General features: G+C 44.8%; 1 long non-coding RNA gene across 1 annotated transcript in view; it reads right to left on the bottom strand.

Annotated features, from left to right (window-relative positions):
• LOC134807162 (uncharacterized) overlaps positions 1-8,730 on the bottom strand; it is a 30,188-nt gene extending 21,458 nt beyond the window's left edge. The window contains exon 1 of the long non-coding RNA XR_010146865.1: positions 7,753-8,730. This is a non-coding gene — a long non-coding RNA (uncharacterized LOC134807162). The remainder of the gene's footprint in view (positions 1-7,752) is intronic.
• Positions 8,731-13,483: the final 4,753 nt, after the last annotated feature.

The raw sequence follows: 13,483 nt of genomic DNA, 5'->3' as shown, positions 1-13,483 counted from the left end.
ACAATTTCATTCAAGTCCTGAGTATGTGTCCTGCTGTTACTCCTTCTTTGGTAGTTGAACGTTGAATTCAAGTCTTTCTTTCTGTTTTAAGAAGTACTAAGCAAACAAGCAATAAAAAGGGGAATGGTGCATGCTAGTGTTTGAATATGCTCTCTTGTTGCTCTAATTCTGTGCCTCTGTGCATTAATATTTGGATGCATGCAATGCCAGCATGGAAATTGGCCTTCACACATAGTGCAGTTTTCCAGAAACACTCACAAGCCAATAAATGTAACAGACGTTCCATTTTTAATGGGCATATATGTGAAAAGCAGTGTAGAAAATAGGCTAATATTAGAAAATGGTTAAGTCCTTAATAACTTCAAGTGTGGTTATATAATGGACACTGTCAATGTTCATAACTTAAACCTTGGTACCTGGTCAAAATAATGCTTGGGAAACATTAAAATTGAGCTAAATTGTCTCAAGTTCTTTTATTCATATAAATAAAGTTTAAATGAATGGGGGAGATTTTAAAAAAGAAGAAGAAAAGAAAAGAAAATGCTGGCCACAGGCCCTCAACATCCTGCACGGGCATTTCAGAAAGGCGGAAGGATTGCTGTGGGGCTCTTATACCTGGAACAGCTCTGCTAAGAGCTCCTCTCTGGTGAGGCAAGCATGATGAAAAGATTACTATAATTCATTCCTTTTTTTAAGTAAAGCAAACACATTAAAATAAGTTCTATATAATTCACGACAAAACAGAATTGCTGGGACAGAAATGCATGTGGACATGGTATTTGAGCAAGAAATTTGCCAAATAATGAATTTAGTTTTATGCCCCAATAAATGCTTTTGTTTTCATTTCAAAGAGCAGGCTATGTCCCTCATGATTTCCAAAACACTATCTCAGCTAAGTTTCTTTTAGTTTAGTAACAAGTTAATGTTGTGTTCTCTGGTTTTGTAAGTTTTTTTGAAGGTGCAGCTGTCAATACATGTATTGCTAAATGAACTGCATGTTTAAAAAATAATTTACATCAATAAACCAGAATGTCTTGATTACTTGGAGAAGGAATGGATACTACTGCTGTATTTATCACTATCAATGCTTGAATAACTAACTTTAATGTCTTAAATTATTAGGCTAGATTGATTAGTTTTACAAGAAGTTCAAATCATACAACTTATTCCCCAAAGTGGGTCTTACATGTAGATAATATTTTATTTTCCCTCTGTTTTCCTGTAGAAAAATTGTTCTAAATTCATTATAGAAAGTTATATGCCGTTTAACTACCTGAAAGGTTATGTTAATGTGACAATTTTTGTAAATATTTCTAAAATGCCCAGAATTATACTGTATGAATACATCATTATTTCTGGTATGTGGTAATAAAAATATTTTATTTGCATCATTTAGATTGGGTTTGTCTGCAAGTAACAGAGAACCTAACAGTGCTGGCTTATTTGTCTGCAGTGATGTGGGGGAAGCAGTCCACGGCTGATCTAGAGGCTCAACACCGTCACCAAGACCAGGCCCCATGAGTAGTCCTGCCCCGCCATCCTCAGAGTGAGGCTCCTGTGCTGGGATCACAGGATGGCTGCTGTGCTCCCAGCATTTCCAGGGTCCAAGATGGGAGGAAGAAGATGGATGGCAGAGGAAGGACAGAGGCCAAAGGCACAAGCGAGCATTGTCAGATCACCAAAAAGATTTTTTTGCTTTAAGCCCCACCCCTAGTGACTTCTGATTCCATCCAAACACCCAAAATTGGGTCATATGTCCCCTGCTTAGCTATTAAGGTATCTGTAGAGTTAGATACTTTTCAGTAGGTATTGACATACAAGGGTGCTCTTAGGAAGTAGAGAAGAATAAACATTGACTAAGCAATTAGCTGTTTCTGCCACAATGTTGTGATTTTACTGACTTTTATTGCTTGTGGTAGAACCTTACATTGCATGGACTGGTTCTGGATTTCTTCTATTTCACGTACACAGGAAGGATACTTCCACACTCCCTTGAAGTCAGGCACAACCAGTGCCTGCCTGCAGCTAATGAAGGGTGAGCAGAAACGATGTGTGTAGCTCCCAGGCTGAAGCACCTAATGCAGTGCCTGACTGAGCCCTGCCTTCCCCACCACAGCAATCATGGAAATAAGTGTCAAGTTGGAGCAGTCTTAGAGTGATAAATACAAGCCAAGCTCTCCCACAACCCACAGTAGATGGAGCACTTGAGCAAGAAGCAAACCTTTGTTCTTTTAGCCCCCAGGACTTGGGGCTTGTTTGTTATCATCAAACCTGGCCTATCCTGACTGGTACAAATTGGCAGTAAATTCTCCAGTGTCCTCAATTAAATGTATGTATATGTTTGTTTAATAAATAAGTGGGGATATATTAAAATGTAGCATACATTTAAAAGCCAATAGCATTTCTTTAAATATAAAGGGTTGAAAAGTAAATGATCTACCCCTTTTTCACAGTTTACATTCTGGAATGACACTGGTTTAGATGAAAAGATAAGTATAGGGGCATAAGGAGGAAGAAGATTTGAGGAGTTAAAGTGGCTTTTTGAAGAGGATATGGAAGAAGATGAGGACCCCTACTAAGGAAGGTCCCTATTGATGGGAAGCAGTTATCCACCATGGAGAAGCTGGGCCCTCCTCCATCCTAATAAGCCCTAATAAACTGATTTTTACTGTTTGTTTTGAAATAATTTTAGACTTACAAAAATGCCACACCAATAGTCCAAAGGATCCTCCCTCGACTTCATTCAAAGCACAATCTCCTGCTTTTCCTCCTGCTGATCAGGAAATGTCTCTGCTTTCTTGGCAAGCTCATCCTTCTTTACGTACAGTTGGAATGTTAGAGCTCCTCAAGGCGGCCCCCGGGCCCCCTTCTCTGTGCCATCTGCACTCTGTCCTCAGAAGAACTCGTGTGCACCCAGGCCTTTGGTTACCGCACAGCATGGTAGTGACTCGCAAACATGTACCTTGAGCCAGACCACTCCTCACATTTCCAAGCTTTTGTCTGCATATTGTCCTTGGTATATCTAGTAATATCCAATTGTATACTTAATATTGGCTCTTCTCTGGCTCAAATGAACCTCACAGTAAAGTCCCAATCAGAACTTATTCCTTTCCCCATCTACCCACACCTGGCCTTCCTGTCTCCTGGTGTTTTCTGTTTCACTGAATGTTACTAGTGTGCACCGAAGGATGGAAGCCATGGATCTCGCAGTGCTGCTCAGCATCTCTCCAACTTATCCTTCATATTCTACAACGAATGTCCCTTTTCTGGGGAAGCCCTTCCTGGCCTCCCAGACAGACCTGAAACTGCCCATGTCACCTTCACTGCACTTATGATACTTAGGATTTTATAATTATTTGTATAGTCACTTAATATTTGTCTCTTCAGTTAGGCCAGCCATCAACTCATTGACAGAAGGACTGCTCTCTGATTCAGGGTGGGGTCCCCACCTCCTAACTCACAAGCTCAGTGCTCAGTAGGTGTCTATTGAATGAATATATGATGGACACCTTTCCAACATATGACTTTGCTCCTGAAAGTTCTGGATTCCCTTCCTCTCCTTGGTGGATCACTTAAGAGAGGGAAGATCAGTTCACTTCCCCTTCATTGAATCACTCTTGGGTATTCTGAAGAGATTTCATAAGGTCAGACAAAATCAACTTCTCAAGTTCAAGCCAGAACTCTTTTTTTACATTACCAGTATTTCAGAAACCAAGGTCCTCATTTGTTAAAAGACAAAGAGAACTCATCCTTGTCCAAGCCAACAGTGGACATAGCAGAGCATGGGCACACTTGGCCAAAGTGCATCCTAGGAGGAGGCCCAGCATACACAAAGGCCCTGAAGCCAGAGCTCACCTGGTATTTGCAGGAAGAGCAAGGCCTCCAGAGTCAGGAGTGGAATGGGTAGGGAGGAGAGGCTTTTCCAACACGAGAAGCCATGGGGCTATTTGAGAGCACCAGCAGAGGAGGCGCAGAGCTGAATGTATGTTTTAAAAGTCTTACCATAGCTACTATGTAGAGAAGACATTGCAGGGGCTGACTGCGAGGGAAGATTTGGGAGATAGCGCTGCTACCTCTCCTCCGCTACTCTCTGGCTCCCCTGAACAGATTTAGAAAGAGAAGGTTTATGGGGAAATCGGGTGGAGGAAAGAGGTCAGGGAAACAGTACAGGGAGCAGTTCTCTGGTCAACGCCAAGAGTCGTTCCCTTGCCAGGCATGGCAGGGCTTGGTCGTGGCCTGGGTTTTGAGCCATGACAGAGGAAGGTACTGGCCTTTGAACTAGGCTGATGGATTTGCTCCATCTTGGGCTGGGAGACGATGATTGACGTCAGCTATCAAAGCCTTTCTATGAAACCTCCAAAAAGTAACCACAGCTCAGACCTAAGACTGCTCAGTGGCCTGAGAGCCAACAACATGGGCCTGTGAGGGGAGAGATGACCACAGGCCCCAAGCCGTTGTCCCTCCCTATCTGTCCCAGGCTCAGACACTGCCAGCTTCTGCACGTGATTCTTGGTTCAGCCCCTTAGGTTCCCATGTTGTGGAAATTCCCCCAGGATTCTGAAGACCAGGTGAGTGGCCTCAGTAGGAGCACAGCCCTGGGGTCCAGGAAGGGCTAGACATGACACCCATCATGCCCCTTGCTGGCTGAGTCTGTGGGGTTGTGCATGCCTGGGCGGGTGGGTGTCCTCTGTAAGTGGGGTCAGTTACTCCGCCAACCTTGATGAGCTGCTGGAAGTACCCAGCATGATACCTGGTATGCAATACACATGCAATAAGAATCTGTTAGTATCCAAGCGTTTCTGTTTCTTCCTAGGTCTTTTCATGGAAAGGGAGAGGAGGTTGTATCTGGAATTCTTACCAGGTGCCATTTTCCATGGAAACCTAAAATATATTTTGGAATCATGTAGAGCTAGTCCCTTCTCCTAGTTTTCTTTTTAAAGTTTCCTAATTGCTTTTCTATATAGGTTTGTACAGATTCTCTAAAGTAGCCTAAGAATCTGAATGGTTCTGGGTTGAGTTTGGTGCTCCTGGCTGGGAAGGGGTGAGGCCCACTGCTGAGAAGTGACTGACGTCTAGCTGTGGCCCCAAAAGAAGGTGGAAGGAAGCAGCGTCCGGCTCTCTGTGACTCCATCCACACAGGAGGGCTTGCCCACACCATCATGAAGGGCTGAATATTTGGAAACTTGGAAACTCAGAATTCAGTTTTGGTCTCCTCCACTCTCAGGAAACCCAGATGACATGTGTCTGTGCATGCACATGGCCCTTTGGCTACACAGGGTAAAGTGAAGGCTGGTGGGGCCCCTGGAAATAAGCAAATAAAGAGCAGTCCCCACTGTCTTCGGGGGCTTGGTGTCCTGCAGTGGGAGGTCAGTGCCCCTGCAGAGCCTTCCCTGTCTTGCCACCAGTGCCTCCCCGAAGCCTGGCCCCATGCAGGAAGTGCTTATCAGTGAGATTGTTGAAGAGCAAACGTCAATGTGGTCTCTACCACAACTGGCATGATTAATTTAGGGGCTGAGTCAGCTGGCTATGACAATTTTTGTCCCCTTCTGCATATAGAAACCAAAACTCTACTGTAGGCTGGTTGTGGGGAGAGGGCATTAAACTCCGACAGGTTGCAAATGTCCTGGGGAAAATGACCTCTGCTCCCTCTGCTCCCACCCGGATCCCTGCTCTGGAGGCCTGGACTAATTAGCATCTGGCAGGTGTCTGGAAAGAGCTGCCTGGCCGGCCATGGTGACATCATGGCTGGGCATTGCTCCCCCATTCCACTGCTGAGAAAGTCTCTGTTTCATTAGGCTTCCAGGATTACTTTTTAATTTTTTTTAATCCCCTTTGTAGGTTCTGTCTCCAATCAGTCTTGGAGAACATTCTGCACGCTCCTTCCCACTCCCACTGCCTCAACAACTGTGCTCCAGTTAAAGTTACTGTTCCCGGAGGAGTGAGGCTCACCTTCCCCAGGCAGCAGGCACAGCCCTACACCCCAGCCCCCACACATCAGCACCAGCAACCCACACTGCGGTTGCTTTATACTCATATACTAGGGATGGAGATTTCAATGTGGCTGCTGTGTTCTCAACTTTGTGCTTTTCAGATGTTTCTAAAGGGCTTCTTCATCACCTCACTTGTTCCTGGATTGTAGTTGGAATGCAATTTAGATACTTCAAATAGTTAAGTTGGTTCAGACATTTGTAGTCTTGGGAATAATCCACTTGATAAGTTGTGGAATAAAAAAAGCTAAAAACCTGTGTTCACGGAACTATACAAAACAAAGAGTGAACCCTACAGTAACCTAGGGACTTTAATTAATAAGAATTCATCAGTATTGGTTCATCCATTGTACAAACGTTCCACATTAATGCAATATGTTTGTAATAGGGAAACTGGGGTCAGGGGAGAGCATGTGGGAACTCTCCATTGTTTCTGCTCCACTTTTTTAAGCCAAAAACTGCTCTCAAAAATTGTCTGTTAATTTAAAAATAGTAATATGAGCAGGAGAGAAGTAGATGGTGGCATAGATGAAATAAGATTAGCCCATAGTTGGGGTAATTTTTGAGAATGGGTGATGGGTCTGTGGGTGGGGGTTCATTATAAATTATGAAACTCATAATTTTAATACAGTTTTTTTAACAAAACTTATACTAATTCAACAATGTGTCTTTTCTCATTACAAAATAATTCACATACACTGTAGATATTTGAAAAATATTAGAAAGTACCTATAATGAAGTCACCCAAAAATATCTATCATCAGCATTTTGATATGGCTATATATACAGATAACAAAATGGGGGTCTTACTGAGGAAGCAGCTGAGGGCCCTGTCCTTTTCTTCAACTTTATAGTGTACTAAGAACATCTTCCCATGTCTTAAAATAACCCCAAAAGCATGCTTTTTAAATAGCCACATAACATTTCATGGTATAACTGAAGTCCAGAAATTGAATTCCCACCTTAATGGCCCTCGTCTCGTCTGGCTGAGATCGTCAGAGGTGTGAGTCTGCCATGCACATCAGGCCTGCAGCAGAGAAGCCTGACAGTAAGAAGGCCCTTTGGCCTTGGTGTCCAGCTGGGGGTGAATTTCTCACATTCAAGTTGTAAATGCACCTCTACGCTGTGTAACAGGGTGGAAAAGGCACATTTCCCCTTTGGGATGTACATAACCTCGGGTAGATTTACTATTTACAAAAAGGCAGAGGCAGGACTTGAGTATTCAGGGCCCTAACGTGAGTGTCGTTGCTTTCCTTGGACCAGAGGCCCACGTGGGGTCCAGGGGGTGCCCAGGAATCAAGATAATTTCTGCACCACTGAGTCACCCTGACCTTCCCTCCTGCCCAAGAAAGCACGTCAGAGGGCAAGTGAGTGAGAATGATGTTACAGCAATAAAATTCACTTACAAACTAGCAAACCCTTGAACTCAACCTCACTCCCAACTGTGGCTGCAAACCACCCAGAGGATGGCCCACTGGCTGCAGGTGGGCCCAGGAGCCCAAGGCTGGGCCTAATGATGGGTCTTCTCAGATAACCATCCCTCTCCTGGGGCAGAGAATCAAGGTTAAAGTTGGATTGCAATGGGACCCAGAAGCCGAGTAGATGGAATGCACCCTGGCCAGACTGTAGATCATACATCTAATGAGACTTCTAGCCAGATATGGAAGAAGCAGATTCTCAGTGCACGAGCCAGTTCTTCCAGAAGCTAAGCAGATACAGGCTCCAGCCCACCAAGACCTTTGCCAAAGGTATTTTCTTCACATACCTGGAGAGAAAAGAGGGCCTACAACTTTCAATCTGAGGAATATGTGTTTTCTAAAAGCCAGGTCCCTTGCCAATATATCCGGATCTTTATCTTGGAGAGTTTATCTAATCAGACAACACCAAGGAGTAAAATCCATACTTCAGAGGAACTGGCACCGTCAAGAAACTCACGGAATACCCGTGTGTCTGGGTCAAGGGGAGTCCTCCACCTTCACCCGCGTGGGAAGGATTGCTCCATCAGTCAGCCGAATTCCTGAGAATCACAGGGTCCACGGCTTTCAGGTGCATCTGTGGGGAGGTGCCTTCCCTTGTGAATAGGTCCCGTGTCAAGAGTCTCGTGGACACCACTGAGGCCATGGAGCTGAGTACTGGGCGGATTAATCAGAGATTCAAGTCCTCAGTCCAGAGGGCTGGCTCCAAAGGACATGCAGTCAACCAGATATGGAAGAAGAGGAAAGGCTTCTGTCAAGGGAAACAGCCTTTCGTGGACCGCAGGAAGCTCAGAGAAGCCAGGGAATGCTACTCCCAGACTACAGGGAGCCGTTCTGTAGACATGCAGTGGAGACAGATGTGAATAGAGCATCCCACCAATAGCTGTCTCCCCCCATTTTTAGGAAATGGATCTCCTCTTCAACGCTGTGGTTGGGGCAGGTCTGTTTGACCCCCGAGGTACTCAGATCTGCTTGCCCCTGAAGTCTGTGAAAGCAACAACCAGCTCTTCCTTGATCTGACTGGGGAGCTGAGGGGACTCAAAGGAAACCAGTAGAAAGCTTCAAAGTGACAGAGACGGGGCTGAGGGAGAAACGATGCCAGCATTGACTACTGAGGCTCCTTGGGCAGCTTCCCCAGGCCTGCCCGGGCTTCTTTCACTTGGCCCTGACAAGGCTGGGTGAGAGGGGGCATTCTTGCTCCTCATCAGGGGCTGCACATGTTAGAGACTCTAGAACATGGAATGTTCCTCTCTCAGCAAGGGATGGCTGGGAACATGATTCCAGAGGGCACTGTGACCTCGCCAGCCACAGGGGGAAGAACCCCAGGTCCTGAGCATGCTCTTTGAGGAGAAGGTTCTGACAGAGTAGGAAGTGGGCTGTGGGGTCACATTGTTCCCACTTCACCACAGTGAAAGCCTGCCAGGAAACACATCCCGGAAATGAGATCTACTCTAGAAAATACAAGGAAGGTGAGACAGATAGAATCAAGGAACTAAAGGTAAACAGGCCATGGGACGAAACCACTGAGAGTCAAGAAAATGCCATTTTGAAAGAACATAAGGACAAAAGACTAAACTTTGAAGGTTATTGAGAGGTAAAATATACAAGCAAAATAAGCTAAAGGAATTAGAATAAATAAAAGTAAGAGCTGTTAAAGACCAATAAACTCAATAGATAATGAAAATGAAAACACTTATTATCCACAATAGCATATTAGTTAAATTATGATAGATTATATGTGGTGAAATGGTAATATATCTCTGAACATAGTGTTCCAGAAAGACCAGCAATGAACAATATATAATATGTTCTTGGCATAGTACATAATAAAAGTAAACATAGTACAATTCCAACCTAAATATATATATATACATATGTGTGTAGACAAATACCATTAAGTATTTATAGAAGCATGTGTGTGTGTCTATGCAAATGTGCACGCATAGATAAAAATATAAAAGGAAATATAGCAAAGTGCTAACAGTGGTTAACTCTGGCATTATTACTAATTACTAATTTTAAAAATAACAGTACTTTCTAAAAACTCTTTACGATGATTCTGAATTACTTTTATTGCCTGAAAGAAAAAGTTTTTCAAAACTTTTACAAAAAAGTAAAAAGATGTCTTAAATATATATCTATGGATAAATGAAGTTTTGTGTAGTTTTAAAGTTATTCTACTAGAGAAATTTAATTTTTACTTAGATGTTACACAAGGAGAAATACTTCAAATGATATTCTTTATATAATATGAGGATATAATGTTCATTTATTCCTTAGAAGGTATGTATTCCACATTAGTTCATGCATACTCTTGCCCAGGTACTGGGAAGGTAACAAACCAGGCAGACACCTGTCCTCCATGATCTCATATGGACGTGGGAGCTGATCACTGCATATGCGTAGACACGAAGGGAACAAGGACTGCCGCGCCTACCTGAGGGCAGAAGATGGAGCATGAGGATTAAAAACTACCCATGGGGTATTGTGCTTATTCCTTATTAGAGACAAAGTAATCTGTATGTCAAACCCCCACAACACGCAATTTACCCGTGTAAAAAACCTGCACTTGTACCCCTTGAGCTGAAAATAAAAGTTGTAAAGAAAAAAATCTGTCTTCTAAGGGTTACACAGTGGCTGGGAGAAATACACAATCAGTAAAGAGCATGCCCAATGGTGAGAAGGGCAAAAAAAAAAAAAAAAGAGAGAGAGAGAGCAAAAGGGATGGTTGGTTCTAGGAATCTGCTGTAATTTTAAATAATCAAATGGTAAAGAACAAGTCCCCAAGAAGGTGACTTTTGGGCAAAGACCTGGAGGAGGTGATGGCGCCATCCTGTAGACAGGTGTGCAAAGGTGTCCAGGCAGGTGAGCCAGTGCCTTGCATGGCCAAGGAGGCAGGAGGCCGGTGTGCCCCATGGAGTAGGGGAAGGGGAGTAGATGAGGGCAAAACGTGACTTTGGCTATGACTGTGAGTGAGCTAGGAGGTCTGGAGGGCCATACGCTGAGAAGAATACAGCAAAGGATATAGCTGGCCAGGGCTGCGCATGCCCAAATGCACCTGCTTGCCTCTCCAGGACCCTCTTTCAGCACCATCGAAGTGTGCAGCTCAGGGCTCCAACTCACACTTCAGCTAAGGGAGATGCAAGTTGCTGGGGGCTTATCATCATGTGTTTCCATAAAATATCATAGTCAGTCAAAGTAAAACCAAATTCAAATCACACAATTTGGAGGAACGCAATATGTTAAAAAGGACTTGAACAAAGATAGAGGCATCGTAAGTGGGAAGCTTGAAGCAGCCATGAGGCTGACTAAGCACACATTGCCAGGAAGCAAGTGGGGGGCTCAGAGCCTCAAGGTCTAGGATGTTGTGAAGCTGATGCCTTTCAGGTGACATCCAGGACACTGAGTTAAAGGCAGCAGGTCGTCCAACCCAACCATCACCATGAAAGTTTCCTAAAATGGGTTGTGTGGCAGCCTTACCACAGCCAAGGCAGGACAGACCATTCTTTGACCAGAAGCTTCTGAGAGAAGCAGAGCTGAGTTGCCCCCAGGCCTAGACACAGGTAGCATGGCTGGGTGGGGAGGTCCAGGGTGGCCATGGCTCTGGGTTTAGGGATCACCCTGGGGTCATGACCTTAGTCGGTTAGTTTGATGGAGCATCTTTATCCAAAGATGTGGTGCTGCCTCTTCTCAGTGCATTTCATGATCACATATTCCCAGCAGACCCAGAGTGAAAGGGAGCTCTACAGCAAGCACAGGACACACTGAACTCCAGACTGCCATGCCCGGTGGCCTCCTCACTGCAGCTTCGCCAGGGAAGGAAACTACTCCAACCTCAGGAGAACACACGGGCCACTGCCCATTCCCAAGAATGACACAGAGCTGGATTGGGGAAGGCTTCCCTGCCAACGTCAGCACCTGCCATGCAAGTGGGGACTCTTCTGGCCAGCTTGGCTGCTAGGTTCAGCAGAGTACAATGAGACGGATCCCTCAATGTAAATTCCCCCTGGTCTGAATGGAATGTAGCTCTCTCAAGAGGGAGCCTGGGAAACCTGGAGGGCCTGAGGACCTAGAGAAATCTGTGTGATTATTTCCATTTTTGGTCTCCATCATCAGGAGATTGCAGGTTTCAGTTTTTAAAATATGCTCTTTAGTCTTTCTCCAGCCATTATTGATGGAGAGCTTGTTAAGTCTAAAAAATGAGAGTTCTTGGAATTATAGATTGAATCATGGATGAAACCTCTTAACAAAGTAAAAGTAAAAAGGGGCTATCCTGACACATTCTTCTAGGATAAACCCTCAGCCCAGTCTTACTTTCCCAGTTTCTGAGAACTACTTTAGGGAAATCCCTGCTTCTGTGCACAGAGTTAACCAGTGCTACTGTTCTGGTGGTTGGGGCCGGTTGAGCGACTGTGTTATCAGTGGAGCCGCTCTCTTTATTGTACAGAAACAGACGCTTTCTGCCTATGGAGGAAGAAAAGGGACCATGGCTGAGTGGCGTGGAGAAGCGCAGCCTCAGCTCGCTGGCCGGGCCCTGACTGTCAGGTCAACACCAACAGTTCGTGGTGAAACGTGATACTTGACATCTTTCCTGAGGAGCTCAAGGCTGGAACCTAGAGATTAGATGAAGCTTTACGAGGCAGTCTGGAGCAAGGCGATAGAGCCATGATTCACGCTGCCCCCCATGAGACCCGCCAGGCCTCATTTGTCCTTTCCAGGGAGTGGTAGCAGCCGTCACAGTGCCCAGCACTTTGCCATTTACAAGGAACTTCTGCATTGATTATTCCCTTTGAGACTGAGACCAATGTGTGAGATTAAGTGAAGACCACATCAGGAGAGCTAAGTGACTTGCCAGAGGTCGTGAGAGGCAGAGTGGCAGGGCCTGAACTTCTGACCCCAAGTGGACTCTCTTGGGGAGCCTCCTGTTCCTCCGCACTGCCCTGCTGTAGGTGAGCTCACACTGTCAACATAGTCCACCACTGCTCACACTGTCCACATAGTCCCCCACTGCCATGTACAAACGCCTTCTCTAGGAGTCCGAATTGATTGGGCTGAGCCTACGTATCCTTCAAAACAAGGAGTCTCCCCAGCAGACTTCCTCCTACCTGCAGAGGTGAGCTAGTCCCCTCTTCTCTGGGCTACGCCTGTCTAAGTGGTCAGCTATTGTTTCTTACTACTATGTACTATAAGTGACTTATTTGCATGTTGAGCTCTTAGCCTGTGAATTCCTTAGGACAGCAACTACTTCTGGACAGGTGGAGAGAGGAGAGTTCTTGAGCATGTGGTCTTTGGAATAAGGCTGCCTAGGATGGGATCCCAGGCTCACCACATAAGAGCACTTACAAGAAAACTGCTTCACTCTCTGTGCCTTCCTTCTCCCGTCTGTAAAATAGGGGCGAGAACAATATTGCCAACCTCTAGGATTATTGTGAAGATGAAAGCAGCTAATCATGTAAATCATTGGAACAAACATCCTAAATGTGCATGAATTGTAAAACTGATCAATTAAATGTAGTATATTCATGCAATGGAAAAAATATTCTGCATCTATTACCAGGAAACAAGCACATCTAAACCCATCATCATTGTGCTCAGTGTGATCATCATCATCATCATCATCATCATGTTTGCATCCTGAGCTTCTACCACAGCCGGCCACACAGCAGGTGTTCCATAAAGGCATGTCAAGTGAATGAACAAATGAACACACTTATCAAACAGCTGGTGGCTTTTCCCTTTGAGACTGAGACCAATGTGTGAGGTCTCAGCCGGGGGAAAACAGAAATGTTCTTACCCTCATCTGGGGCAGTCACAGCTGCCTGGACCATATCTAAAAACACTACGATCACTGCTTCCTCAACAAAATAATACACAGGAAATTCAATGAGTTGAATTTAGGGTTCCTAAGTTAATTTACCCAAATGAAAAGCAAAGGACTCCAGGCCAAAGAGTCAGGCTCACTTATTCATTAATAAATATTGTACAAACTAAGAAACCTTGTTTCTGTCCAGGCAAAGTTGC

Source organism: Pan troglodytes, chromosome 8, assembly GCF_028858775.2.
Source record: "Pan troglodytes isolate AG18354 chromosome 8, NHGRI_mPanTro3-v2.0_pri, whole genome shotgun sequence".
Taxonomy (NCBI): domain Eukaryota; kingdom Metazoa; phylum Chordata; class Mammalia; order Primates; family Hominidae; genus Pan; species Pan troglodytes.
Note: the sequence above shows the minus strand (reverse complement) of the source record. Positions and strands in the feature narration are given on the sequence as shown.